Here is a 15,405-nt window from a genome sequence, read left to right on the forward strand (position 1 = left end):
AATAAATATCAGTGGTGTTCAAAGCCTGTGACGACCTTAGCAGTAAGAAAAGTCCAAAACAAGACGCATATGCTGGTTTTAAACATAAGATGTTTTATAGATGAAGAAAGTAACCACATTAGAGTGAAAGAGACCATTATGTAGTAAAGGGTTCTGCAATCACAATCATTCTTTAAAAGACAATTGCAAATGGGTTTAAGGAAACACTTGACACTGTACATGAAAACAAACTCTTATTCATAAAAACAAAGAATTGAAAAGTGGAACAGCACAAAAATAAGCTACAGGTGCATGTCAACTGTCTCGAGGGGACAGAGGTGACTCTGTAAGTGTGAAGATAAGGAAAGAGCCAGTGATGGAATGGGGGCATGGGCCTTCGAGGGACGTGATAGGATGGGAGCTACAGTCGCTAAAGCACAAGTTTGCACAGATGCTGAAAACACACGCATTCGGAAAACAAGAGAACACATTCGGATAATTTTATATTAAAGGTATAAGCCTCAAAGACAACAGGATACAAATTTCTTTTAGCCAAAGTTATCAAAAGAGTTTAATTCCTAATAAAACAGGCAAATACATACTAGCACTATTGAAAGCAAAAGTTTTATTAAAGTATATTTTAAACCACTTGACAATACTTATGAAGAGTACGTCGTAAGATATTTGTATCCATTGATCAGTTAAATCTCAACTCTATAGCCCTGCCCTAATGAAATTTGCAAATACTGCAGAGTCATTAAACATCAAGGTGTCCCTGAAAGCATTCTCCCAATATCAAGCAATAGGAAGAAAATGCATGACAGAAGTTAAGTCAAACTAAACCTGGTATACATAGCAGCTTAGTAAAGACTTTGGTGTTATATTTATTTTTTAATTTGTACATGATTAAAAATATATAAGTAACATAATTCCATTTATATTAAATCATATATAATAAATAATTCAACTTAAATTATATTTGTAATTCACCTAAAATTTTGACCTTCCTTCAATATTTCACTGTGCATACAGTATAATTACTACAATGGGATTTATCTAGTTCAAAAAAATCCCACATATTTTTGCCAAGAGAATACAATATTTTACATTCTCACCTTCCCTTGTATTGTCTGTCAGTTTGCAGGATGAACTCAACATAGCAAAGTGGAAGCTAAACATTTAATTTAATCAACACAGAAACATTCATTGTAGGCAAATGACACTATGAAAAAAAAAGCTTGTACTTAAACGTATAGAGTAATTAAACTAGATAATTATTAAAAATCCTGTTCCATTTGTAATGTCTACATAGCTTTTTAGACACAGCTGTGGAACACACACAACCCTGCCAGCTTCTTGGTTGCATGTTATTCTATAGAGTAAATAGGAGGAGTACCATCCGAAAAAAAGAATAGAAAATAAAACTGAGATTCAACAATGCTCACCCATCCCTCCTGATTTCTGTTACACATGCACCTTTGAAGACAGATTCTAGTGGTCTCCAAAATACTCTTTCTGCATTGAAATGTATCCACAGGACTAAGTGACTTCATTTGTTAAAAATATAAAGAATTTTATTCTTTGCAGTGTTGTAATATAAAAAAGATTTTATTTTATCTGTTTTCTGGTCAAGCAGCTTTATATAAAACACATATGAAGTGGGGACTTAGACCAAGATAATTCCCTGCCATAAACTGTATGAAAATCTGTTGTGGAAGAATCTTTTTGTACATTATGAAGATGTGACTCCCATTTTGGTTTAATAAAGAGCTGAACGACCAATAGTTAAGCAGGATTTCCAGGCACAGAGAATGCTGGGAAGAAGAAGAAGGGAGGAGTTGCAAAGAGTTGCCAGCCAGATGGAGAGGAACCAGCATGGGCTTTACAAAGTAAAGATAAAAGAGCCATGTAAATTAACATAGATGAAAAGATATGGATTATTTCAAGTAGTAAGAGATAGTCAGTAGCAAGCCTAAGCTATCAGTTGACTTTTCATAATTAGTAAGTTTCTGCGTAGCTATTAGGGAGCTGGCAGGTGGGATGAAAAAGTCTGACTACAGAAATGGTTACTTGATAATTCAAGTAAGAAAATGTGGATACCGGTGCATTGTAGAAGATTGGAAATATTTACTCAGGGCATACCAACTAAATCAAATTCACTAGAAAGATCTTAGAAGAACAAGAGTGTGGCCCTTATGCCCGGATTTGAACCACAGCTAAGCATGGGAATAGAAACAAGTTATTTAAAATTTGTTCTCAACAGTTTCTCATGATAAATTGTCTACACACTTTGTAAATGATGTTTCTGCCACTTTTTAAATTTTCAATTTATTCTTAACCATTTGGAGGTATTTTTGATGAAGAAAGTAAGTTTCCTAAATTTCCCTCTCAGGAAGTTAGCACTTCACAAAACTTTGGTACATATGTGTAACTAGCTAAACCTGTAATTCACCACTAGATGGCACCAAAGGTTTGTTTACCATACCGTAGGCGCCGCACTCCTGTCATAAACCTTTGCTTTCTTTCTCAACTTAATCAAGAAGAGACAACCTTAATAAAAAACATCCTTAACAATGTCTGACTCCGCAGTGTTTCACTCGTATGTTTTTATGTGTAACAGTCTTTAAAAAGCGAAAGATGAAAGATACGATCTGAAGAGTCTTCAAATGATACAAAATAACTCAAATACACACTATAGAGAAGTCATTATCTCTTCAGAATTCTTTAGACACAGCTGACAAATGGTACAGCCTTCAGAATTATTTCATATATAACGATAGTGTGCACATATATGTATATATATATGAATATGTATATATAATGATTTCAATGAAGCTGTTTATAAGATAATCACAACTTAACCTCTTTAACCCACGAGGCACTTCACTGCTGAAGGTAATTACAGCACTATTTAGAGTTGGACCTGCTCGCATCATAATGAACACCACTGTGAGCTGTAAGATGCAGAAGTTTAATTTTACATTTAATTGACTTGAGTTATCAAGGCATAAAATTTAATTAGGTTTATTCTCACAAAAAAAATAATAATGAGATAATTTGCTACATAAAGTTTTATGTCGGAATTCCTTTTAAGAGCAAATTCCATGCAGCCTGCATGTTGAAACCTTCAGTGAATCTCTCTCTTTGATTAGTATGACTCAGAGAGAGTTTACCTGACTGACAGACTTTCAACTGAAGATCAGAGAAGGGAAGTTAACAATAGAATTAAAATAATTAGTATATTCTCTTAACTAGATGCCAATCTTCATAATTACTATTTCACAGTTCAGTTAGTAACTAATATTTCCCTGTAGTGTGCTCTGGATATTTTCAAGTGGTCCTTTTTGTTTTGTTTTGTTTACAGAGCGAATTTGGTCTCTTTTAAACACTCACTAGGACCTGAATGAGTTAATCTTACAGCCTTCCCAATCTAAAGGTAATCTTTTTACTTTAGAGAGTACGTTTTCTATGACCAGATAGACCATTTAAAATCACATATTCAATCACCAGTTCAACACTTCCAAGTAAAAGAAAAGGAGCATGCTTCCAGATTGAATTATATATAATGTCCACTTGAAATTATGGCATTTCTGGTTTGGTTACACTGATAATTTGCTTTGGTGCCATTGATCAGAGAGGAATAGCAAGGTATACTTGATTCATTACATATTTTCGGGCATAGTTTGTGACACACAGATGCCTTGTATGTCTTTGTTGAAGATATTAATAAATTCATAAATGATACATGGCCATTATCTAATGGACATTTCTACACTAATCTCCAATTCAGTAAATTCAGAAGTAATGTGTAATATTAACAACTATAATATACTGTTAGTGTATCCTAGTCTGTTGTAATAAAGACCATGACCAAAGGCAATTTGAGAGCCAGATGTTGGTGGCGCACGCCTTTAATCCCAGCACTTGGGAGGCAGAGTCAGGTGGATCTCTGTGAGCCCACGGCCAGCCTGGTCACAGAGCTAGTTCCAGAACAGTCAGGACTATTACACAGAAAATCCCTGTTTCAAAAAAATCAATTTGGGAAAGAAATTGTTTGTTTCATCTTGCATATTACAGTCCATCATGAAGGAAATTCTGAGCAGGATCTCAAAAAGAGACCTGGAGGTAGGAACTGGAACAGAGTCATTTGATGAATGCTGCTTACTGGCTTCTACCCTATGGCTTGCTCAGTTTGCCTCTTTTACAACCCTGAACCACCTGCCCAAAGGTGACACCATTGACAATGGGCAGGACCTTTCTATCAATCATTAGTCAAGAATATGCCCCATAGATTTGTATACAGTCCATCTCAAAGGTGGCATTTTCTCAGGTGAGATTTCTTTTCTCAGGTGACTCTAGCTTGTGTCCATTAAAAAAAAAAAAAAAGGTAACCAGTATTCAATACTTTCTTTCTACAAGTCACATTTACAAAGAGGCAGGAATTGTTAATTGTTATCAGCAACGCATGCATGGAGAAACTCGGGTAATTGTAGAAATTGTCAGTAGCCTAACATAAAGACAGGGAAAGGCCAATTAAGACAAATAAGAAACACTTCTTTGAAACCTTAGTATGATATTTCTTATTTCTGAAAACCCAGTGTTTTATAGTACTCAAGTCTATGTTGGCCAGATTTAAAATTTGAAGGTTGTTAGCAGTAAGGAAGGCATAATCTACTTACATTCGGTGTTATCGACAAACAGAACAAGAAATTAACATTTTATTCTTATCGCCTAATGGAAATAATCCATTTCAAAGTTTTGTTTGTTTGTTTGTTTTTGTTTTGCTTTTGTTTTGTTTTGCTTTTTTGTTTTGTTTTGGTTTGGTTCAACAGTACTTATTTAGTAAGGATCACAGGTCAAGCATGGGCCTGGTCACTAGGGACTCAACCTTCCTGTGTTTTGCTCTCAAGGTGGTTGCATTCTCAGAAGGAAGAAGGAGTATGAAGCAAAAGAAAAAGAAATGCAGAACAGTTAGTCATTGAAAGTGTTAAGCAGAAATTAAGAGAGATAAAATGGATAACCTCTGGGTAAGGCTGATTTAAAATGAGTGATCAAGAAAGACCTCCCTGGGCAGAAATAACTTCTTGCAGAAGATTTAAGGACATTCACAACAAGATCTGAAAGAGTCACTCCAAGTGTAGCGAAGAGTAGAGCAAAGGTCCCTACTATGGAGATAAACTTAGCAATAGTAAAAGAAAAGGAAGGAAGGAAGGAAGGAAGGAAGGAAGGAAGGAAGGAAGGAAGGAAGGAAGGAAAGAAGGAAGGAAGGAGAAAGAACTTAGTGCATTAGTAAAAGAAAAGATAAAAGGGAAATAAAAGTCCAGTTCATGAGTGTTTTACCTCTCTATTGTTCACAATACAGCATTTTTAGAGACCTTGTACCTATCCCCAGGCCTTGTATTATATTACTTCTTCTTCTTCTCCAAGTTCTTTGAACCTTAGAAGCAGAAGTATAAATGTTTTGTTTGGTGGTGAACACTTAACCGTCTCAGGACCGTGTGTAACCATGCCGTTCACTGAGAGACTTCTCTGGATAAAGATAAAAATGGCACAAGATTGAGCCCATGAACAGCTAGACCCAGACTGGAAGGAGCCTAAAACCTTGCTCATCACTATTTAGTACTGATTGGGCAGGCATTGCCTTCGATTTTGGACCCACTTGACTCCACCAGATTCCAATGAATAACCCCAATCGAACGGCCACACAGGTGGCCCTGGGTAAACTAAATAGATCACTAAATAAAACTTCATTTGACGAATCTTGAGGAAGGACAGGTAAGAAGGAGAGGGGCTAATGAGGTGGGCGAGAGTCTTTAAATGTATGAGTTTGCCAAAGAACAAACTTCAAAGGAAATCCACTTGGGTTGATACTTGCCAAACCAAGAGAAAAACAGAGGGCTAGAAAGTCAAGCATGTTAACAGGCAGCAAGAGACAGAGGTGTGGGAAGCCAGACAGTGTTGGCAAGAAAGGCGGTCATAAATTACATGATTTATTTCTCTCTCTTTTTATTACTGTTATTTATTTAAAAAGAAAACTAACGTCTTTTTTCATTTTACATACCAATCCCAGTTCCCACTCCCTTCCTTTCTCCCATTCCTTCCACATATCCCTCCACCCTACCCCTCATCCATTCCTCAGAGAGGGTCAGGCACATTGCTTTGGGGAAGGTCCAAGGCCCTCTCTACTATATCTAGGCTGAGTAAGGTATCCATCCAAGGAGGATAGGTTCCCCAAAAGAATAGGTTGTATAAAAGTACAAGTAGTAAGAAAAATTCTGGTGCCACTGCCAGTAGTCCCACAGTCTGCCCTAACTGTCACCCACGTTCAGAGGGACTAGTTTGAACCTATGCTGGTTCCTTTCCTGTCGAGTTGGAGTTGGTGAGCTCCCATTAGCTCAGGTAGACTGTTTCAGTGGGTGTATCCACCATGGTCTTGGCCTGTTTGCTCATATTTTCATTCCTCCCACTCTTCAATTGAATTTTGGGAGCTCAGTCCAGTGTTTCAAAGTGGGTCTCTGTCTCTGTTTCCATCAGTTGCTGGATGAAGGTTCTATGATGATAATTAAAATATTTATCAATCTGACTACAGGGCAAGGGCAGTTTGGTCACCCTCTCCTCTATTGCTCAATATTCCAAATAACCCAATTAAAAAAAATGCAGTACAGAACTAAACGGAGGATTCTCAATAGAAATTAAGAAACGGAAATGTTTTAAGAAAGAGGAACATAGAGGACAATGAGGACTATCAAGAACTCAAGAACAATGGCAATGGGTTTTTTATCCTACTGCACGTACTGGCTTTGTGGGAACCTAGGCAGTTTGGATGCTCACCTTCCTAGACCTGGATGGAGTTGGGTGGTCCTTAAACTTCCCACAGGGCAGGGAACCCTGATTGCTCTTTGGGCTGACGAGGGAGGGAGACTTGATTGGGGGAGGGGGAGGGAAATGGGAGGCGGTGGCGGGGAAGAGGCAGAAATCTTTAAGAAATAAAAAAATAAATAAATAAAAAGAAAGAAAGAGGAAAGTGTGTCAAATATGTCAAAAAGACAATATTGGTTGGTTCATGAAGGGGACAAAATGGAGTTCATTGGGATCTTGGAAAAATAATTTCAAGAGAAAGATGAGGGTAGAAGATCCATATACAAGTATGTAAAGAATATGGGTAGGCAAGAAAAGGAAAAGAAATAAATTTATCAGAGAGAAACATGACATTAAATGTCTCTTAATATAAAGGCTATCAAGAATGTTTTAATACTACAGGAAATTATATAGTTATAAATCATTACAAGTGGAAGATAATGAGTTGTCACAGTAGTAAAACTTAAAAAACAAGGCTCAGACCACATGTCTGAGAAATGGACTTTGTGAATGTGGAGACATCACATGCATAGAAGGAAGCAAGTATAGCCTCAGAAGTGTTGCAGGTTCAATAGTGAACTCTGAGAAAGATCAAGACCACTTAGTGTATGTGTGTGCACACACAAATTCATATGCATGTGAATGCAATATTTATTCTTATAAAGACCAGAAATCAGTGTCTATCATCCTCTTCAGTTCTTCTCCACCTTAATTTTTTTGAGACAAGGTCTCTCACTGAAGTGAAGCTCACCAATTCAGGTAGACCAGCTAGCCAGGGAGCTCTGGGATCACTGTTCTCTGCCCATCACTAGCACTAATTGGATTGCACATATGCATTGAACTTGCATCCTCATGCTTGTGTAAAGCACATTGCCAACTCAACCATCTTCCCAGTCCCTCATTTCTCTCTTACTAAAGAAGTAATTCTATAGTAATCATCTGAATCATGACAAATGAGGGACTACAGAAAGAGTAACAAAAAGAATGCAACTCTACCAAAAAGGCTAGTGTGTAAGTCAGCTGAGAGTCCATTTAAGATAGAAGCTCTGAAGTGCAGTAGAAGTATATGAATAGCTACTTGTCTTATTGCCAAATGACTCAATGTATATTTTTTTCTATTTAAATTTACTGTAATTCTGGGAAAGGATTACTAAGAAAAAAACTTATTTGCTATTATCCTGCAGTTCTCTTCATTTGTACAGTTTATCCTATAAAGTGAAAGCAACAAGCACATGAACTGAAGTCCTTAGTGTCCAAGTTCTAGAGGCATAAAAATCAAAGTCCATTGAAGGTAGGAGGAAAAATTGCCTACTTAAAAGTTCCTGGTGAATTCTACACTATGTAGAAACTCATGTTCAACATGTCAGTATTAATTCATCAATCCTAGCAAACCTTCAGATGTGGAAACATTGATTAAGGAATATTCATTGGCTGATTTTTACAGGCATGTATGCGGTGATTATTTTGAGTTGCAAATTGGGATAAAATTATGTATTTGTATAGATTTATGTTTTATAAATAGCATCTTTACTGACCTAGAGTTCACATCTGTATGTGCACATGAATATGGAGATGTATATATTACTGTGTGTATAGTATTTAGAACGTCTGTGAAAATAAGTATAGCAAACCAGTATACTCAAATTTTAATATGCAATGTCCATGTATCATTGGGAGCCAGGAAGAAAGGCACCTGAGGACTGGAGAGTCTTAGAAACTAAGTTATCATTAAAGGACCAAGATTGCTAGGAACACAGAAGCAGAGCCACTCCCTTTCTTCTCCCAAACCTCCTTGAAAGGAAATCGCTTAATTGGGTAATAAATCCTCCAGCTTCAGTTGAAAGCCGGTCCTGTGCCAGACACCAACTGCACATCAACGAACCAGACCAACTCATTCCAGGTGGCAGCGACTCAAAGCCCATGAGGGAGAAAGGAAAGCACACAAGCACAGAGAGCAAGAGAAAACTACCCAGGGATTCTCCTTTGAGTTGAGGTGAGCAACGTGTAACACAAATGTGTATTTCCTCATCACACACAAATTTATGCTTATTCATATGCTCAGTTATCATCACCTATCCTAACATGTGCTGACATGGAATTAGTAACACAATAAAAGAAATGAAATGCTTCCTTTTTTCACATGATTTTATATGCATTTTTTATGTCTCACATCTATTCTATGTGCTAGAAATGCAGATAAAAAAGTCAATAACACAGGTCACCAGCGGAGAAGTGAATACACAATGAACCCACGATGAATAGCCACAAGCACAACAGGGGACATGAAAGACTGAGTAGTCTTTCTCTGAAAGCTGTGAGTCCAAGGAGGAAAGCTTCAGTTAGCCGGGCGGTGGTGGCACACGCCTTTAATCCCAGCACTTGGGAGGCAGAGGCAGGCGGATCTCTGTGAGTTCGAGACCAGCCTGGTCTACAAGAGTTAGTTCCAGGACAGGCTCCAAAACCACAGAGAAACCCTGTCTCTAAAAACCAAAAAAAAAAAAAAAAAAAAAAAAAAAAAGGAAAAGGGGAAGGAGCAGCATGAGAGGAGTGAAGGGAAGATCCAGTTCAATGAGATTTCCAGAAAAGAGAAACTCAAAGCTTTCCCTTGTCACTGAAGTGCACACTGTGTATGAGAATTGCAAATAGTTGTTTCTAGTTTAGGGAAACGTTCCATAAGAGGAAAAGGGGTTGAAGATGTAGTCAAGCACCACAGAATAAATTTGTGCACTAGACAAAGCTTGTACCCCCTGTAAAGAAGCAGCTACATAAAGACTGAGTAAGATGAAACAGAATGGTAACTGTGTTTAGACAAATAAATCTGTAAGTGCAAAAGTAAGAACTCAATGACAAAGTCCAAAACAAAGTGGAAGGCAAGGACTGACAGTCAGTTATCCTCTGACATCTACTACATGCACCTGTGACATATGAGCACACACACACACACACACACACACAGAGAGAGAGAGAGAGAGAGAGAGAGAGAGAGAGAGAGAGAGAGAGAGAGAGAGTGTGCTAAGAGACAATGCTACAGAGATGAAAGGGTTAGGGAAATCAATATGAAGTTTTTCCAGCATTGTGGAGATTTTTGTGGAGTGTTTAGTGCCAGCCATTTGTTTCCCTATCACATTTCAAATTCTCCTTTATCTGAAAGTGAATCCCATTTATCCATTTATCCATTTCAGCCCAAGAGGTCCTGTTCAGTATTTCAAAATCCCTTCTGGATTCAAGTTATCAAGATATTTGCACAATAAGTCTCTTTACCAACTAAACCATCTTGATAGTCTTTTGATTTTTAAGGCAGTCTTTCTCTTCGGTCCAGGTGGAGTTGGCTCGATCTTCCTATATGAGTTTTCCAAGTGCTGAGATTGCAGGAGGCATGAGCCATCATCATGCCCTCCTTATGTTGCTGTTCGTCTTTGACCTGGGAGCAGTCAATATTCCCAGGTATTTTGTTATGAACATGATAGGTGAAAAAAAAAAGGTTTATTAAAATATGTCTGGGGTCTGGGAATGTATTTGTATAGTATTTCTTAAGCATAGAGGAGACCTTTTTTGGTCTCCAGCAACATATAGAACCTGTAGAATTGGTACTTACCTGTGATCCCAGAACTTAGGAAGGGAAGGCAGGGGGTGAGGATTCAGGGTTCTTTTCAGCTACCGAACTAGTTCGAGGTCAGCCAGGCTATATGAGATGTTAAAGAAATTGCTTTTGCTGAATCCTTTTATCACCAAAGCTTACACTTGCATATTTTCAAATCGAAAAATGAAAACTTCTCATCTTTTTTTTCCCACTAAGAAGCTGTATTGTAATACTATTTTGCAGTTTCCCGAAAACCAGCGGAAGTAAAACATGAGTACTGCACTTCTGTTGATCCCGTAAAGAGTGAATGAAAGGTAGTTAAGTGGGCTCAGCTGACCAGCAGTTCAAAAACCTTGGTGCCAACAGTCTTTAAACATTACACGTCATATGATCAGGCACGAGATACAGGCACCTTAAATGGGCCACATGGGGAAAGTACTGAAAAGATAATGCAAGGGAGACTGAGCTGCACAGTGAAAAACCAAAGCCAAAAGACATGCTGAAGTGCATGAGAGTGCAGGCCTTTGTTTCAGAACAGTGGCCACTTCCTCATCACCATGCCTTCTCCAGTCAGACCAAACAACCTGCAGGTTACAGTATCTAGCACTCTTCCATAACTCAGTGTTGTTGACTGTAGGGCATGCTGTTCCTAGATCATCTCCACCCATTTTCACCTTGGTGAGTTTCCATTATTTCCCCATGATTCACCTGGAACAATCCCCATACGGAAACCCCCTTTGCTTTTTCTCTGTTTCAACAACGCACTGTCTATACTCATATTACAACTACTCCATTGATTATTGAAACTGCCTATTTGCTGGGATTGTCCTCTTGAAGCCAGGGGCCATGGTTCCTCATCCTCACACCCCTAGTATCACATACAGTGCCTGGCACTTTAGAAACACAGAAAACAATGTTTGCTTGTGTTTTAATAATGGCTGTACTTACAGCAGTGAGACCAAATGGATAACAATACTGACAAAGGGATGATAAAGTTTGATTATCTGTGATCTAAAATAAATGTTACAGATGACATCCAATTTAAGAGCTTAAGCCATGTTAGTATGTTTAAAATGGAAACAAAATAAATAGGGATCACTGTTTTGTTTTTAGTGTTGTACTTTGCTAAGACCATATTGCAATACTGTTCCCTCCCCCAACTGCCTTCGCTCATTTCTTCTTTCACATCTGTGGACTCTGCTTTTTCCTAACTAGCACTTGTGGTGTAAAATTTTAAGAAAATATTAAAAGATAGGTGGTAGAAAACGAAAGAAAGGAAATAGCTTGGATGAAAGTTACCTGAAAAATCAGCTATTAGGAACTTATATGTCTTAGAATAAATAAAGCTGATGAACATGTCAAAAATTACAATGTAAATGAAGAATGTTTCATTAAAATTTTACATAATAATAAGAAAAATAGAAAACCATAAAACACAATGGTTTAATATTAAAACACCATGAGAACACAATGTTAAAGACATTTACTGATGCAAATGATCAGTCAGACTAGAATAAAAAGAGGACACAAATTCTTGTCAAGGAAGATGGACAACAAAAGCCAGCATGTTAGATAGCCTTAGTATGTCTGTAAAATAGAAAGGCTCACTTAACAAGGGCAAAATGCTGTTTTAAAGGGTATAAATATGCAGGTTGATGTTCAAACTTGAGTTGAAATACACAAAGGTTTTCATTGCCATATATCTTCAAGTATATTTCTATGGTTCTGATACCAATGCAAATGGATATTTAATATGCAATAAAATCTAAGATATTCTGAGAGATCCCAGAACATGAGCAATAAGAGGTATCCCATGCTGATCACACCCAGATGTACTTCTAGTGTGAACTAGCAGGAGCAATTAGATTGGCTGCTAAGGAGATTCTAGAACAGGAACAAAAGTAACAGTCAGGGGTGAAGACTATACTCATCTATGGGTTTAATGACAAATACTTGTAAATTGTTGTTGAAGGATTATGCAGGTTTAGTGGATTAGTGGTTGCAGATTCTCCTCCAATAACCATGACTTCATTAGCACGAGGAATTAGCTAGGCTTGGGAACCAGGCATGTTTTCCCTCTTGTTGAACAGGTCTCACATACAATTAGAGAGCTTTTGTTTACCGATAAGGTATACATGCTACTACCGCATCCTGAGGGTTACTGTGCCGTGTTGGTTGCTAATGTGGTTTATAGATACCATAGCTGAGAAGAACTGTTGGCTACATCTTTCCTTTGCAACAGATGGTGACTGCTACAGAAAATCACAACCAATAAAAACGCAGATTTGTGGAGCCCAGTCCCAGTGGAATCATCTAGAAATCACACCTGCACCTAATGCGTTGGGAGCATTGCAGCAGAGATGGAGACATTGCAAGACTTGGAGGACCAAGGATTTTGTTATGAGATTCTGTCTCCTGGTACTATCAGAATATACACCCGTAAAATCTCACCAACATTCCAGGCGGTGGTGGTGCAACCCTTTATTCCCAGCACTCAGGAGGCAGATTTCTGTGAGTTTGAGGCAAGCCTGATCTACAGAGTGAATTTCAGGACAGGCTCCAAAGCTACACAGGGAAACCCTGTCTTGAAAAAACACAGGGAAAAAGTGAAACAAAACTCATCAACATGACTTAACAAGGATTTCACCAATGGATATGTCAAAGTGGATGGGGAAAAGCCCAGGAGGTATCAATCCTACACAAAGAACTACGTGTAACTGAGAAAATCTGGGAGCAGAAGTAGTCTTTCCCAGGAAAGAACATGCCAATTGGTTTTTTAGTGGCAAATGGCCATTCCTAGAACCATGCATATAAGCATTATTATACAGGTTGTATTTGGGAACACACACACACACATGTACATATATGTATGCAATGACAATTAGTGAAATAAAAGACCATGAATTTGAAGGTGTTCTGGTAGGGTAGACAAGAGGGTGAAATGCTATAATTACATAATAATTTAAAAAAAGTTAAAAAATGATCTGATAGGAATAAAAATCAAAAGATATGCAAATGGTAGTGTTAGCCAGAGGGCTCAACGGGTAAAGGTGCTTGTTATCAAGTCTCGAAAACAAACAAACAAACAAAAAGACTGACACCTTAAGTTCAATCCCTGGGACCCACATGGTAGAAGGGAAAGACTGACTTTGGCAAATTGTCCTGACATCAACATGCACATTGTGGAACTCAGGCATGCAAGTGCATGCACATACACAAAATAATATATGCATTTTTTTAAAAAAGGATGGTCAGATGTCATAGACAGCATAGAACAAGTGTCAGTCAAGAACTAGCTACCTAGTTTTTAATTGTTTTGATTATTACCTGGTCTCCCTTTGTACTTCCTATAGCTTTTGGGGAATGACTAAATATAGTGAAACTTCAAAGTATAAAACTTACAGAATTATGTAAAAAGAAAACTGAGTATCTGTTTTATAGAAATATAGCAATATAAATTAGATGACATTTTACTGAGTTTTTGAAGTGCTGTTTGAAATTGAACTTTTCCCTCCTGTTCTTTCTCTACCTCATTTGTAGCCAGTGACATGAAAACAGTGGACACACTGGGCTTGAATCTGAAAGCTGGCAGAGTAATAGAATACACTTGACATAAAACAAACTTTTATATAACCAAATGCTTAATATACTTATTTTAAAATTAAACTTAATCTTTTTTATTTTCATGAATTTGCGTGTCATCCTTGCGCAGCGGCCATGCTAATCTTGTCTGTATCGCTCCAATTTTAGTATATGCTGCTGAAGCGAGTCCTAAACTGAAAAATTTATGAAATTGTTATTTCCCTCAGTCTTAAGTCACTGACAGCTAGAATATAATCCTTAGTCCATTATTGCATTCACGAACATGTGTGGCCTCTACCTGACCCTGTTGGAGTGTGTTAACTCCTATCTCAGAGATCACATTCACTTACATTGACAACTTTATCTCTAAAACCCCCATTATGCAAGAGGACCCATACACCTATAGATGTGTTTATTTGCTGAATCCCTTTAGGCTCTTTGGATCCCATATTCACCTTTAAAAAGCAATTTGATGTGTCCGATTTTCCATCTTCACCACAGTGGAAAAAGGATTGTGATGTGTACTGAGAGTGGATCTGAAATCCCATTAATACTGCTTCACTCCCAGACTCTTCTTGCCTTTCCTACCCATTCCTTTCTATTCAGCTTTACACACAAGTTCACCCTCCTGAAATACAAGGTTTGGGTAAGTCTTGAACGCCTGCCTTTTATCTAGGCTTTTCGAAGGCTCTCCTGGCAGCTGCCTGCGTGTCCAGCACCTTCTGTTAACACTGGAGATACGGGTGAAGCTAGGGGAGGGTTTCAGAATCGGAACTGAACACAGTTCATAGTACAGGATTCTCTTATAGAAGCACCATTAACATGTAAGGATGGCCTCACTGGAGTAAGGTCTTGTGCACGATACTAATGTCATCATCTTAACTGATGCATGTGGCCGGACTGTTTAGAGATCATGGAGCTATGCCCTGTACCAGAACTGGTACAGTGCCACATTAAAAGGGTCCCATGGATCCCTGCTGGAAAGGTCACCCTCTTCCCTGTGCCCACAGGACTATTCCCTCCCTCTATTCATGGGATGTTAGAACGTGGGTAAAGTTTAAATAGGGGAGCAGGCAAATTGTAAAAAATGGGCATTTGCTCAATTCAGTCTGTATTTTTGAATGTTTTAGTTTCTAGCTGTCTTATCACGTTCTCTTAAAAGCATCATTTAAAATGTGCACACACAATCTGTGCACCCTACACTTGGGACTGCCAGTGAGTTATGAAATTTTTAGCTTCTGTAAGTGGCAAACTAAGAAAGAAAACATAACTCCCAGAAGCAGGAAAGTAGGAGCTAACAGAATGGGAAGATTGGGCACTGTCAATCAACAGCACAGGATCTGAGCCAGAGTCCTCAAAAAACTCAGAACTGTCAGTTTCATTCCCTTGGATTCCTGAAATTTGCT

At 38.0% G+C, this 15,405-nt stretch overlaps 1 pseudogene; it reads right to left on the reverse strand.

The window, feature by feature from the left end:
- Positions 1-14,084: 14,084 nt before the first annotated feature.
- Positions 14,085-14,183, reverse strand: LOC130890294 (U6 spliceosomal RNA; annotated as a pseudogene).
- Positions 14,184-15,405: the final 1,222 nt, after the last annotated feature.

This window comes from Chionomys nivalis, chromosome 18 (genome assembly GCF_950005125.1).
Source record: "Chionomys nivalis chromosome 18, mChiNiv1.1, whole genome shotgun sequence".
In the NCBI taxonomy this organism is placed as follows: Eukaryota; Metazoa; Chordata; class Mammalia; order Rodentia; family Cricetidae; genus Chionomys; species Chionomys nivalis.